Here is a 12,567-nt window from a genome sequence, read left to right as displayed (position 1 = left end):
CACACATACACACACACACACATTTAATGCACCGAGAACCAAAGCAATCTCAGAATCAAAAATGCGCAATTCATGATCTTCCACCAAGTCCACCCAATAACCCAGTAGACACACTCTATATAACCTGGACATTAAGTTCTGTGATTGGTGCTAAAATTAAGATTTATGTACTCTTTGAACCTCTGTAATCCAATACAGTTCTACTTTTCTCCTACACATTCTTTTGCCCTCATCTCTTTGTTAAAAGTCTAAACAATGGAAACAATGATAGACTGGTATGACTTTGAACACAAAGTTTTATTTTTGAGTCCTTGAATGGAGAGCTAACTGAATTTAACTGCCATTGGGAATCAAATGAATTTTTATTCAGCAAATACATGCGTCTAATTTATGTTTAGTAATAGATTTAAAATCTCTCTGACTCATGTTGGTAATATTTGCTCCAATTTTATTCTGTAGAATTTTGCAAACAAAATGTTTGATTTGCTGGTCAACATTTTCTGACTTTTTTGGTTCTTTTGGGAGAAATAGGAGCATAAACAGTTTCTGGAGTACGTTTTAAAGTTTTAACATAATAGTAATGATTTCTAAAATATATCTGCTATTTTAACCTGATGATGTTAATGTAACATACTGTATTTTTCTTTTTGCCCTTTTTTGCACTCTGTAATTGCACTTCTTAAGTTTGAAGAGCCATTTTGGCATACAGTTTCTATTAAAGATTTTTATGGAACATAAAGTTGCACTACATGCATTTTAAAGTAACTTATTTGATGTCTATGAATTTTATCAGAATACTGAATTGTATCAATTTGTTTGTGTTCAGTATCAGCTTTGATAATTGTGTACCTTAAGACATTGAAGGAGAATATAGATACTTACAAGACATTGTTAATTTTTATTTATTTGTGTTGGAAACTGGCAAAAAACACAATTGAGAAATAAAAGTGCATTAAGCACCATCCGTAAAAAGCTGTACTTTCAATATAGTCTCTTTCTTTTATTTTATTTTTTGTTTGCTAATTTTTTTCCACAATCTATTAAAGGGCTTAAAAGCAGTGACAGAATTATAATGTGTGTCCATATAAAGACATAATGCTCTGAATTTGTGAAAAAATGTGTCACATTAATTATAAAACTCTAAGTGTTTGTATCTTTTACAAGAATATTTTAAAGACTATATTAAAAGAGCACTTCCGAAAAGAATAATATTCTACTGAGAAGTAGCTTTTTAAGGTATACATTAGCCTTCAGCTTTTGCTAAGAAATTTGGCATATTCTTTCAGAGAAGAAAACATGGGTCCCCTGTGATGCATGAAGACATCACAGTAGTGATGGCTTCCTTGCTACCCTGCTTCAATAATTCTTGCAGAGTAGTGTTTGTGTGTGTGTGCGTGTGTGTGTGTGTGTGTTTGTGTTGCACAGAGCCTTATGCATGCTAAGAGTACACTCTACCATAGAGTTACATCCCCAGCCCTGCCCAGAGAGTACTTTATCCATTTCTTATCTCCTTGGGTCCTTCAGTAGGCTGCAGGGATGGGTGGGAGCCAAGACTGATCATTTTATAGAGAAGTTAAGTAACTAGGGGCAATGAGCTATTAGGAAAAATGAAGTCTTATGACTCCCAATTCCCCTGAAGTTCTGACCAGGTCACAGGCTGCGGAACACTGTGAAGAGTTAGTCTCAAATCTAGTTTAGAATTTCCTGGGGAAAAACAGGAATTCTTATAAATTAGAGTTAATGGGATCTTACAGAACCATCAAACTGACTCAGTGCAAAGTCTGAGAACCTGGAAGGTGAAGGAAAGGAACTAGAACCTTTTTTTTTTTTTTTTTCTTGGCTTCCAGTATACTACATTCACCTGGTTTTCTACTTACTTCTGAGTTTCTTGCTAGATCTTCCTCAATCTCTTTCATCCCCCACCACAGAACTGTAACATGCAATGCCCCAGAGCTCCATCCTGGACATTTTTCCCCCTGTATAGCCCTCTCCCTCCTGAATGCACACAGTCCCATGTCTTTAATTGCCATCTATACAACAATTACTTCCAGCCTAGGTATTTCCCCTGAGTTCCAGTTGTCCATACCTAACTACCTACACCATTTCTTCACTTGAATGGTCACGAGACAGTCAATGGTAACATGTTTAGAAGCTGATATTCCCCTAAAATATTTCCTTCTGTAATTTTCCCATCTCAGTCAAATTTGATTCCACCCTTCTTGTATCTTGGGTCCAAAATCTGTTACACTCTCTGGAAAGTGCTGAGTGATTCGTCTTCAAGTGACTTCAAAGAGGTGTCCCCTCAACTTTTACAGTGATAGTAGAAAAGACCATTTTGAAAAGATTGTGCAAAAAGGAAAAATTCTAAAATACCAGGGTTAGAATGACATGATTTTCCCAAAAGACAAAATTATAGGTACTGAATACAAATTGACCAATTCATGAATGTATTTCTCCTCAAATGGTCACAAAACATAAAACATAAATCCCATTCCTTACATTGCAAGGGAGATGCATTAAGGACAGATATGAAATATGGATTTGTTATAATTTTTCTTTGTTGCTACTAGCTTATGGTAATTATCCACCATACGAAGCTAAACACAGATCCTCCATGGTTGCACTGAGTTTACCTGAATTTCAGAGAAATATTTGGGAAAAGTATTCCACAAATTACATATGAGCCTGTAGTACAATATATCTGCTGAGAAAATAAGCACAACTTAGACCCATTTAACAGGGGTAGCATAAGTGGATTCATTATGTGTAACTGGATGATACATAACTTTCCCTCCCTCTTACCCATCTTTTCTTTTCTTTTTTTCTTTTCTTTTCTTTTCTACCCTTTCCTTTCCCTCCCTCCCTCCCTGTCTTTCTCTCTCTCTCTCTCTCTCTCTCTCTCTCTCTCTCTCTCTCCTGGGAATTGAACCTAGGGGTACTCTACTACTCTTCTGCATCCCTAGTCCATTTTTATTTTTATTTTGAGATAGAGTCTTTCTAAAGTCATGTAGGCTGGCCTCTAAATTTTTGATCCTCCTGCTTCAGCCTCCTAAGTAGTTGAGATTATGTGTACACAATCAGCAACACACTTTGAATAAAGAGTTTTGCTATGCTCCTGGAGAAAATATACTTAATTATACCATCAGTGGCCTTTCCAATCTATTTGAAAAGATGTTTCTATTATCTTTTTAGTTTTATCTCTTCCTCTAGGGATGGCAGGATTGAAACCAAGGAAATTAATATGTTATATTCTCTAACCTCCAAGTTACTTTCAGGAGCAGCTCACATTCTTAAAAGAATGATAAAATCAATGCTCTATTAATCAGTCAATTGATATTAGTTGAAAAACCTTTTTACATCTAGTGATTTACAAGAGATTGTGAAGTAATCAAAAAAGTGTAAAATATACTTAGAAGAGAAATTCAAAGTCATGGGGACATTTAAAAAACTGTAAAGTTTTGGTTGTTAGAGTTTCTTGATTTCTAAGGAAAAAAATCTACAGTTCTATCTTAACCAAGAACTTTGTAGGACAGATATGGGAGATTCCAAAGAATTAAAGTAAAAGTCAAAGAACAGGGCCATTCTAGTGAACTGCTTTACCACTTTTAGAAACCGTGAACTCCAATCATTTTTACTTTTTGTGTACTTGTGATCTAGTACAGCAAAATATCATTGCCTAGCTCTGCAATGTTACTCACCCTTTGGCTAAGGGAGGGCATTTTAATTGAGAAAAGTACCAACTTTTATCTAACAAAAGAAAAAAAAAGGTGCTATTACCAGAGAAGAATGAATGAATTCTGAACAGATGAACAACAGAAGTCCACCACACATAACAGATAGTCCCAGGCCAAATAATTTAGAGACAAGAGAAGGTTTTACTGAAAGGCAATACTTTAACTGGATCTTAGAAAGTTGATGGTACTTTGACAAGCAAAGAAGAGATTGTAGGATATCTCAAAAAATCAGCAAATATACTAACTGTAGAATTAATATCAGCAGACCATCCCGAAAATATCAGATCAAACCATCTCTACAGCAACAGAGGATATAAGTCTGAGAATAGTTAAGGATTTCACTTGAAGGACATTCAAAGTCATGTTGAGAAGATAAGCTTGACATTAATGGGCAATAGGGAATCATTCGAAAGTCATGATCAGGGAAACGACACTATAAATTAGTGTGGTAGGCAGAACCCCCAAGCCCCCAGCCTAAAGAGATTTGTGTCCAAATCCCTGAAACATGTAAATATTTACCTCCCATGGCAAAGGGATGTCACAGATGAGACAAGGTTATGACCTGGAGATTGGAGGTTTCTGGGTTAGCCAGGTAGGCAGATAGGCCCACTCTAAACATAGGAGTCGGGGGAAGTGGGGGTTGTTCCCAGCTTTGATCAGAGAGATATGACATGGGAAGCACTTGACCCCATTTTCTGATGAAGGAAAGGAGCCACAAATCAAGAAATACTGGTGACCTATGGAAGGAAGGTCAAAGAGGTGAGGGCAGAGATTCTCCTCTATGGCCACTAGAAAAAATGAAGCCCAGCTGATTCCTGGATTTTTATGCAGTAACAACACTGTGATTTTAGTCCAGTGAAGCTGATGTTGAACTTCTGATCTATAAGGTAATAAATACTGTTGTTTTAAGTCACTGAATAAATGGAAATTTATTGTAGCAATACTAGAAATCTACTACGGTTAGTGTTTTGGAAAGATTGCAAAGAGAATATTCAAGAAGACTGAGAGAAAAAGTCTGGAGACAGAGAAGCCAGCCAATAGAATGCTGCAAATAGCCAGGATGTCAACTGAGGAAGGCTTAGACTGGAATTTTGTCTGAGAGAACAAAGAGAAAGGAGGACAAATTCGATACATCACAGTGGGATAATTGAATATATACAGTGGTTGGATATGGAACAAAAACAAAGTTGAAAATAATTCAATTTAGGAAAGAAGAAAATTAATCTAGTTTAAACATGTTGAATCTAAGATAACAGCTGGGCATATCTATAGAAATAGCATATTTACTATACTTGGCAATACCTCAAAATAACATACTATTTTATAATTCACAAAACATGCATCTATTAACTTGTTGTTTATGTGCATATTTCCAGGAGATGGAAGGCAGAGATTAATAATTATTACCTTCAAGAACACACAGGGGTGGGGGTATAGCTCAGTGGTTGAGTGCATGCTTAGTATGTGCAAAGCCCTGGGTTTGATCCTTGGCATTGAACAAGCAAACAAACAAACAAACAAAAAAACATGAAAAAGAGAATATAGTCTCCATAAAGGTTGTGATTTGCAAAATCACAGAGCTCATAAAAGAGCCAGATGTCCTGAGTCCAAGGCACCTCCTTAGTGCCTTTCCAGTGCAGAGTTCAGGTATATGGTTGTGACTAAAGCTGTAATGGTGGGAACCCCCATCACAAAGACTGTGGATGAAGCCAGTAAAACACTTCAAGTTAAACACTTCTAAGGAGTGAGAGTACAGGGAAAATGCAAACGAGGTAACCAAACCAAACCAAACCAAAAACAATGATTGAGTCTACGAAATGTTTTTGTCTAAGGAATTGGTAAAAGAAAAGTAGTCTTTCAAGACAAAATAAATGGTGAAATATTTCATTCCTTCATTCAAACATTCAAATACTTATTGAGGGTCTTACTCTACTCCGTCTTGAGAATAAGTGATGTGTAAGATGGACAAAACCTGAAATTTATATTCTAGTAAGAAAAGAGAAAATAAATACTAATAGCAACAATAGTAGCAAACACTTGTATAGAGCTTACTCATATTAGAGTTTCATTGTTAAGCTTTTTGATCATAACTTGATATATCCTTACAACAATTCTATGACATATGTAACTATTTTCATAAGATGTGTGTGTGTGTGTGTGTGTGTGTGTGTGTGTGTTTCAGACCAGGAAATGGAAGCAAAGTAATTTGTCTAAGGTTTCATTGTTGGTGATAAAATAAGATAGTAAAATAACATACTAAGATTTTTAGGGTGGCTTTAGCTAGGGTGATCAAGGAAGTAATTCTATGGATGTGATAAATGAACAGAGATAGAGAAATGAGACAAAGCTGACCAAATGTGCGGAACAAAAGTATTCTTAGACTGGAGTAATAAAGGCCCTAATGTGCAAAAGATTGTAAGATCAGTGTAAGCCAGAGCATGCTCTAGGGACTGTGGTAAGAGAAGTCAGAAGGGCAATCAAGAGGAGGAAGTATAGGGCATGTAGGGCTTTGCTTTTAATAATTATTAAAAATTCAGTTAGAAATTATCAAAGGGTTAGAGATAGCATGGTAATGGAATTTGTATTTCAGAAAGACCAATCTATCTGTTCTGTGGAAAATAGACTGAAGACAGAAACCTGGAAAATAAGTGGGAGGCATTTAATTCACTCACTTCAGGTACAGCAAGACTAAGACAAAACTGGCAGTAGCGGAGGTCATGAATAGGGCTAAATTTGAGGTATTTCTAGTATATGTTTAAATTAACAGAACTTGCTGATAGTTGAAACCAGGAAGGCACTAGGAAAGCATGGCAAACTAGGAGAAAGAAAAAAAAATCCATGATGTACAGCAATAGTCACCACTGTCTAGTGCAAAAGAAATCTAGAAGGGAAACACACACACACACACACACACACACACACACACACAGAAAAGGGAAAATGCCTCCTCTGGCTTTGATTTCTTAATGTCATGAAGGTTGAATGTGTTTTTAGGGGTGTTTAAGGAGGAAGCCAAACTGCACTGGATTAAGGAGGAGGTGGTGGTGGCTGCTGGTGGAAAATACTCATACAGAATCTCGCCTGGCAAAGAGAAAGACAATGTCAAGTTCTCAAGTGTTCAGTTGTTGATTAAACAGTTTTCGAATTAGCCAGTCTTTCTGCTTTTCTCTTTGAACTTTTTTGCATTCATTAAAGTCTATAGAAAAATTGAGCTGACCCCAGGAAGGAATACCCCTTGGATTTCACTTCTAGTCATCTCTGGCATTCATATCACAGATAACTGAGAGCTGGCTCTCACCTCAAGTTTCAGGAAAGGGACCCATGCATGTGAGTCATATGCTTACATAAGATGCAGTCTAGATTACAGTGGGAGAATCTGGTTGTGAGAATATAAATAAGCCCCTTATCAGTGGGCAGGGCCTCTTTATACATGGGTTGGGCTGTGGAACAGAAAGCAAAATTGAAGAATACACACAGGAGCTATACTGAAAATTCATTCCCCCTCCAATGCACATGAAGGCTCCTGAGCCTGTTGGTGGTGTCATGTAATTTAAAAATCATGAGTAGGCGGTTTCAGGTTAATGGACATAAACGTTAGTTGACCTTTCAGAGGTAACAATTGGCTGTCCTTGAAATGAGACTGCAAAACCTAAAGATAAGGAGTTACATTATGACATTGTTTCTGCCTCTTTAATTTGTGTCTTCAAAGACTCTCCAAGTCTAGAGCCTCTGCTGCAGTATTCCTTAGGCAGGGGTCCAATCCCCAGTAGTTACGTGCTTGACATGTGTTTCTTTTCTGGTCATTTGTCATTAGTATTTCATAGAGGAGTTCAACGTTTATTATTACTAAGATGATAATGAATCATTCCTCATTGGGACCAACGTAGGTTATAATAAAGTCCCAAATGGAAATACGACAGAAATAGTTTCTGAATCTAAGCCCACACTGTCTGACATTTGGGTCCTGAAGTAACATGTAAGAAACTGACCTTGGGAATTAAATCACAAGAGAAATAACTGAGTTCCATTGAAAGTCCTTGACACAGAGAAAATGCAAATTAAATTTATAACATAAAGAAGAATGCTTTTGCCACAGATACTAATCAGTTTTACAGTATTTTCTTGTCATAATGTGCAGCATTTGGTTTGGGGTCTGAAGTATATAAGAAACAAATCCCACAGTCCATGAATCTTGATAACAGCCATACATCAGATCAGAGCAAAGGAAAAAGAGTTTCTTGGGCATGCATTCTCCCCAAGGGGAGTCCAGGGTCAGGCTCCAAGTGTCACTCATCAGCACCAGCAGCAAGATCCTGTGTCATTGGAAAGCAGTGTGTATGTATGTGTGTGTGTGTGTGTGTGTGTGTGTGTGTGTGTGTGTGTGCGTGCGCGCATGTGCATATGCATGTGTGTATGTGTGTGTGGTGTTTAACAAGAAACTGAGTCTTATAAAAATTTATGACGGATTCTGCCTTTTCTTTTAGCACTTTTCTAATTAGATTTTTTTATTTTTACGGACTGCATTTTGATTCATTGTACACAAATGGGGTACATCATTTCATTTCTATGGTTGTGCAGGATGTAGATTCATACCATTCGTGTAATCATACATGTACATAGGGTAATGATGTCTGTCTCATTCCATCATTTTTCATACCCCTGCGCCCTCCTCCCTCTCATTAAAAAGGTACAATCTAGACTCCAGAAAATTGTTTCTGTTTTAGTGTTTGATTTAATTAACTAAGTTTTAAAGTACTGCCAAATAAAAATGAGCTTGAAGGTTATCCTTTCCCCTTTAATATATTCTAGTTAGTTATACTTGACAATAGAATGCATTTTGTCACATCATACATAAATGGACTATAACTTCTCATTCATCCGGTTGTACATGATGTAGGATTACACCAGTCATAAAATCATATATGCAATTAATTCTATTATTCTTCCTACCCCTATACCCTCCTTTCCCTTTACTCCCCTCTGTCTAATCCAAAGTACCTCTATTCTTCCTTAGCCCCATCCCCTCTTATTGTGAATTAGCATCCACATGTCAGAGATAACATTCGGCCTTTGGCTCTTTGGGATTGCCTTATTTCGATTAGCATAATATTCTTCAGCACCATCCATTTACGTATATAGGAAACAAATGTGATATGTATATATCACATTTTCTTTGTCCATTCATCTGTTGAAGGACACCTAAGTTGGTTCCATAGTTTAACTATTGTGAATTGAGCTACTATAAACATTGATGTGACTGTGTCACTGTATTATGCTGATTTTAAGTCCTTTGGGTATAAACCGAGGAGTGGGATAGCTAAGCCAAATGATTCCATTCCAGGTTTTTCCTTTTTCCTTTATACCTTAATTAACATTTTGATTTCTAGTTTTGCAGTTTTTCCTGTGCACATGTTATGATTTGGAAGTGGGATGTCCCCTAGAAGTTCACATGTGAGACAATGCAAGAAGGTTCAGAGGAGAAAAGATAGGGTTGTAAGAGTCTTAAGCAAATCAGTGGTAGGGTGTGGCTGGAGGAGATTAGAATTGGGGCTTTGGAATATATATTTTGTATCTGGAGAGTGGAGACTCCCTCTCTCTGCTTCCTGATGATGTGAGCTGCTTCTCTGTGCCACACTCTTCCGGCTGGTAGGAAGCCAGCCTTCTATGGACTAAGACCTCTGAAACCATGAGTGAGACCTCCTCTACAATTGTGCTGGTCAGATTATTTAGTCACAGCAGGGAAATGGCTGAATAAAACAGTGTGTGATTATGGGTGTTTACATGCACATGTATACACAGAAATGAAGTCATTCTTGGTGCATTATTTTCTATCTTGTTTTTATCACTTAACAATAAAATATTATTGTTTAATAGCATTTTAATGACAATATGATCCTAAAACAATACTGTATTACTAGATGCAAAAGTTGTTTCCAATTTTTCATATTTGTACATAAGTTTGAATGAATACCTTTGTAGCAAAATCATGTACCTCTCCATGATTATTTCTTAGAATGAGTGTCCAAAAGTGAAATTACTGGATCAATGCTAAGAATATGTAAAATTTTGCTTTTGATATAATTCTCAGCAATTACTTTTTAAAAATACAGATGAAACAAATTTTAAATGTGTATTAATACTAACAGGAGACCTGGAAAGTTATTTAATCACCAGTTACCCTATTATGATAGGTAAACTAAAATAGGCCCCTGGGGAGAGACCCTCAGTAGATGGAGACCTCTGAAAATACCACGACAAGTTTGTGGAGCTTACTATAGTTCAAGATAATCAGAACATTCAATGTATGCTCATAGGAGATGAGCTATATTATTAATTAAAATATCTCCCACCTGAGGAACTTTTACAATGTGCCCTCCAGAATTATTGGCTAGATTGTTTGATCAAAGAAGAACATTATGACTTTCAATTATAGAGCGGTCTCCATGAGACTTGATCTCCAAGAAACTGTAAAATTTTCCAAATCAGCAAAATCCAGCAATGAGTCACCTGCTTAGAATCCTAACCCCTCACCCACAAAAATCATATGTACATATAACCAGAGAGCTCAAACCTGGGCACATCACTCATCTTCTTTTCTCTGAAAGGTGAGGTTCTCCTGCATCCTCTCTGAACGTGAATTTCATTGCTGTTGTTAAGTAAATCTTTGCCTGTGCCTTGCTTATTCTTTCTGTAATGAGTGGCAAGCACTTGGTTAGCTCCAAGTTGAGGTCCCCCTCTCTTTGGACATCCTTGAATCCCCTTTGGTGACAGTATGAGCTTTTAAACCTTCTTGCTTCATCATTCCTTCTGCCCTTAAACAATTTGAGAATATTTCCAGGTAGCATGTAGTTCTGCCTCTGAATACATCAGTGTTTATTTCCCAAGAAAAAGGGTATTCTCACATAACCATAGTCAAATTTCCAAAAGCAGGAAATTTAACAGTAACTGAATATGTTTTCTGATCTTCACTCCACTAAAGTGTTAACAATTTTGCTAATATTGTCCTTCAGAGTTCTTTCTTTTTTTTTTTTTTTTTTTTTTCTCATCTAGAATCCAATTCAGGACCATGGGTTGCATTTAACTATCAAGGCTCTTTAATTTCCTTTAATCAGAAACAATTCCTCAACATTTGTTGGTATTTCTTGATCTTGATCTTGACATTTGCAAAGATTACAGCACAACCCTTTTCTGAAAGGTCCCACATTTGATAGTGGTTTCTAATTAAATTCAGGTTATGCTGCTTTGCAAGGAACATGCTAGAAGGAATAGTGAATCTCTTGCAGTACATTACATTAGAAACCCTAAGATACTGATTTATCACAACAGTGTGATATTAACTTTGCTTACTTAGTTAAGTTGAAATATGTTAGATAGCTCCACTAGAAAGTTATTTTTTCTCATAATTAATAACTAATTTGTGGGAAGTATTTTTGAATTGTGTACATATGCTGTTTCCTGTCACTATTTAACCCAATGGTTTTAACATTCACTAATGAAATTTTGAATTTTATTATTTGGCACTCTATTGTGAGGAGGAAAGTTTTTCTAAAGTTTTATTTTTATCACTATGAACTTATGAATACTAGTTCTATGTCTAGTCACAAATTACACAAAAGATGACTTTCATGCTTACAATCCAGGTTAAGATGCAGCCAAGGCTCAGGAACCTAGAGCCTGCTGCTTAATCTAGAGCATGCTATGTTATTATCTGTGTCAATATTTCCTCATCTTGGTAGGGATTCTACCTCACAGGATTGCTGTAAGGATTCAATGAATTAATACATGCAAAATGCCTAGAAGAGTACCTGGCAGATACTGAATGTCAAATAAGTGCCAGCTGATATTAGTATTTCAAAAGAATATAGTTCCGTGCAATTGGTGCTTAATTGAGAGAAATTACAAATTTAAATCACTTGTTCAAATCACTTCTCGTTACTTCTAAATTACATCTGGGAAGACTGCACTTTCTCTCAAATAATTAAACCAGCTGTGCTTTCGTGTTTGCGATGTCTGATAAGTTTTAGCCATGAATTCTTAACTTTTGTCAGACTCACTGGGAAATAGAAAGCAGGGACATGCATAACTTCTCTGTAGCTTGTATGAATAGTGGAAGGTGACACTATGGAAAACTGGTGGTTGAAGTATTTCCCATTAATGGGACATATGGTCTCCTTGGCATCAGTATGAGGGCAGAAGGCATTGGAGAATACTCACCTCTTGCTGTGGCTTGCTGTCATGTGAATAGAGATAGTTTAGGGCCACCTTGGTGGGGAGTGGTTGTTGCTTCTGTTTTAGAGGCTGCAGTCCATGAGTGGGGAGAGGAAGCACAGTAGTCTCAAAGTCAGAAAAGACCCTAAGAAATTGAACTGGAGAGACTGGAATTCAGAAATACGAAAATGTCTGTAAAGACATTAATAAAAATGCTAATTTTAAGAGTACAAGTTTAGGCATCACAAACTTTCAATGAATAAGGAATAAATTGGCAGTTAGAACATAAGTCGATACTGTCTTTTTGAAAATCTGTCTCATAAAACAGCATGAATCTTTAACGGATAATTGTAGTTGGGAATCTATTGTGTACAAATATTCTGAAATTCATGTGAAGGATTTATTTGTTTTTGTTTGGGAGGGGGTTGGTAGTGGGGATTGAACCCAGGGGCACTTTACCAATGAGCTGCATCCCCAGTTCTTTTTATTTTTTTATTTTAAGACAAGGTCTCACTAAGTTGCTGAGGGCTTCACGGGTTTGCTGAGGCTGACCTTGAACTTGTGATCCTCTTGCCTCAGTCTCTCAAGTTGCTGGGTTTAGAGGCATGTACTGCTATGCATGGCC

The sequence above is a fragment of the Sciurus vulgaris genome (assembly GCF_902686455.1).
Source record: "Sciurus vulgaris genome assembly, chromosome: 9".
In the NCBI taxonomy this organism is placed as follows: domain Eukaryota; kingdom Metazoa; phylum Chordata; class Mammalia; order Rodentia; family Sciuridae; genus Sciurus; species Sciurus vulgaris.
This window is presented reverse-complemented; position numbering follows the sequence as displayed.